The sequence below is a fragment of the Octopus sinensis genome, linkage group LG2, assembly GCF_006345805.1.
Source record: "Octopus sinensis linkage group LG2, ASM634580v1, whole genome shotgun sequence".
NCBI classification, from domain to species: Eukaryota; Metazoa; Mollusca; class Cephalopoda; order Octopoda; family Octopodidae; genus Octopus; species Octopus sinensis.
In genome coordinates this window covers 45,873,240-45,876,553 of record NC_042998.1, presented here as the reverse complement: position 1 = coordinate 45,876,553, position 3,314 = coordinate 45,873,240, and the positions used below count along the sequence as shown (strand labels likewise).

The window sequence follows — 3,314 nt, the reverse complement described above, 5'->3', positions numbered from 1 at the left end:
ATGTCGCTAAATTTTGTGTCCACTGTGCTAACTATTCTGCCATCTCGCCGTCTAAGCAAGAGGAACAAGAAGAGGACATTTACTCCCAGGCACAGGCGTGAAAGAGTCCATAATTTCATCCTGGTCTACAATAGTTGTTAATTAATAATAATGCCCTCCCCACTAGGATATAGTCCACCGTCCTGCCTAAGGTTTACAAGTTATCTTAATTCTGAAATTCAAAAGTAGCTTGCAAATTTCATTGTTACACCTATGCGAAATTATTATCAGAAATTCGAACAAACAAATACAGTCCCGGCTTTCTTATCCAGCTTCCAGACATCCGGCTTCCATACATCCGGCTTCCAGGCATCCGGCTTCCAGAAATCCTGGAATACTGTGCAATACTGTACCCTGTATTGAGTAAACACCCTGTTTTTGAAGTTGATTAATTTGCATACAGAGTGTTATAAACAGGTTTGTTTACATTATTCACAATCGACGGATATTTGTCATCATCTTGTTTATTGTTAACACAACGTTTCGGCTAATATACCCTCCAGCCTTCATCAGATGTCTTGGGGAAATTTCGAACCTGGATTCTCATTCCTAAGGTATTTTTCGATGTTGTTGTTGTTGTTGTTGCTGCTGTTGTAGTCGTCGTCATCGTCGTCGTCGTCGTTGTTGTTGTTGTGGGCATATGGCGTAATGGTTTTGTTCTTTACTTTTTTAAGTGGGTTGATAATGGTTAAATATAATCCGCTTTCTCCGTTTAATTTTCATCCTATATGTAACGGTTGTTGTTAAGGTATTGGTTGCCAGTATGCAAGAGGGAAGAAGGACAGCGATCGAAGTTTAAGAAAATATTTATTTACCGTTACTTTGTATAATGTTGTAGCAATATCGTCTCTCAGTGCTATCTTCACTGTTTGAGAAGAGTATATAGAATGACCTCGGTCGAGATTACAAACAGCTTTGGCTAGTTTAACATTGTTGTAAACACTAATTCGATTGGCTGACACGTTGGTCTCTACTACGCTCGCACCGCTGGTTATAACTTGGCGCAAAATGTCTCGACTTATTTTCGCGCCATAGTTCCAAGCAGCCAATCACAGCTTTCCATTTCTGAAGTTCACTGGGAGCCTGATGAAGCTTATAAAACAAGGTTTTCTCAGAAAAATACGGGCCTTAGGTTTCCAGTCCTTCTCAGGGCGAACCTCTGACCGCACAGAGCTCGTCTTAGGTTTTTAGTTCTTCTCAGAGCTAGACCTCTGACCACACAGCTCGTCTGAGGTTTCCAGTCCTTCTCAGGGCGAACCTCTGACCACACACAGAGCTCGTCTTAGGTTTCCAGTCCTTCTCAGGGCGAACCTCTGACCACACAGAGCTCGTCTTAGGCTTTTAGTTCTTTTAAGAACTAAGTCTCTGACCACACAGAGAATACTCGACAAGTTCCAGTTTCGAAGCAAGCGACCACCATTAATACAAGATGTTACAGATACCTCTCATACTGTTGTGTGAAAAATCACCATGAAGAAAACGGTTACAAGATATCTATAACTAGAGAAACATAACCAAGCAGAACATATAATGAAGAAGCAGCAAGAACCAATCGACAAACATCGAAGATTTAAATTGTACACGAGACAACTACAGATTCAACTATAGCGGTTAGGTGAAATTCTCGCCACGAAGAAAACGGCTACAGTAACATGTCTGGAAGTATATTCATATCAAGAGAAAGATAACACAACGAGTGGTTCAATTAATCTCAACTGCGACACGCAATATCTTGATATGGAAGTCTGACAGTGTACCTCATAAACGGTAAATCAATTATCTGTTTCTTGGGTTCTAGTTTCTTCTAAGAACTACCTTAAGTCATCTGTTATTACCTGTTGCCAAGCCGATACCAACAACATTAACTGTGAATCAAATCCCATCGACAATTCACTGGTCAGTACCTTTTTACGCCTAACGAACACACAGACACAAAAACATGCGAACACTTACAAACTTCCAACATCAAACATGATTGTAAAATATGTAAAATAAATAATGTATATATCTTAAAAAGAAATCTTGTTGTCATTAAAAACTTATGTGTATTGCCGCTGCATGTAAAATATAGTCAGTAAAATATATTATTAAGAATCGGGTCAGTACCTATTTTTATACTGGTGACCCCTTTAATACGCAGGACTTCTGATATACTGCGCGGCCAACGGTAGACATAAGTTACGGAATTGACACAAGAGAACGCTGAAGGATGAACTTTTTAAGAAAAATAAAAAAAAATAGATATATATATAATAATGTCAATTTTATCGCCGTTTTGTCGTAGACAAAACGTCTGGTAAGAGGCTATATGTAGCAATATCGTCTCTCAGTGCTATCTTCACTGTTTGAGAAGAGTATATAGAATGACCTCGGTCGAGATTACAAACAGCTTTGGCTAGTTTAACATTGTTGTAAACACTAATTCGATTGGCTGACACGTTGGTCTCTACTACGCTCGCACCGCTGGTTATAACTTGGCGCAAAATGTCTCGACTTATTTTCGCGCCATAGTTCCAAGCAGCCAATCACAGCTTTCCATTTCTGAAGTTCACTGGGAGCCTGATGAAGCTTATAAAACAAGGTTTTCTCAGAAAAATACGGGCCTTAGGTTTCCAGTCCTTCTCAGGGCGAACCTCTGACCGCACAGAGCTCGTCTTAGGTTTTTAGTTCTTCTCAGAGCTAGACCTCTGACCACACAGCTCGTCTGAGGTTTCCAGTCCTTCTCAGGGCGAACCTCTGACCACACACAGAGCTCGTCTTAGGTTTCCAGTCCTTCTCAGGGCGAACCTCTGACCACACAGAGCTCGTCTTAGGCTTTTAGTTCTTTTAAGAACTAAGTCTCTGACCACACAGAGAATACTCGACCAAGTTCCAGTTTCGAAGCAAGCGACCACCATTAATACAAGATGTTACAGATACCTCTCATACTGTTAGTGTGAAAAATCACCATGAAGAAAACGGTTACAAGATATCTATAACTAGAGAAACATAACCAAGCAGAACATATAATGAAGAAGCAGCAAGAACCAATCGACAAACATCGAAGATTTAAATTGTACACGAGACACTACAGATTCAACTATAGCGGTTAGGTGAAATTCTCGCCACGAAGAAAACGGCTACAGTAACATGTCTGGAAGTATATTCATATCAAGAGAAAGATAAACACAACGAGTGGTTCATTAATCTCACTGCGACACGCAATATCTTGATATGGAAGTCTGACAATGTACCTCATAAACGGTAAATCAATTATCTGTTTCTTGGGTTCTAGT

The 3,314-nt window shown here is 40.1% G+C and overlaps 1 long non-coding RNA gene across 1 annotated transcript; it reads left to right on the top strand.

The window, feature by feature from the left end:
* Positions 1-1,156: 1,156 nt before the first annotated feature.
* LOC118762265 lies at positions 1,157-3,036 on the top strand. Its single transcript, XR_004998019.1, has 3 exons — positions 1,157-1,325; positions 2,648-2,801; positions 2,853-3,036. It is a non-coding gene; the product is annotated as an uncharacterized LOC118762265 (long non-coding RNA).
* Positions 3,037-3,314: the final 278 nt, after the last annotated feature.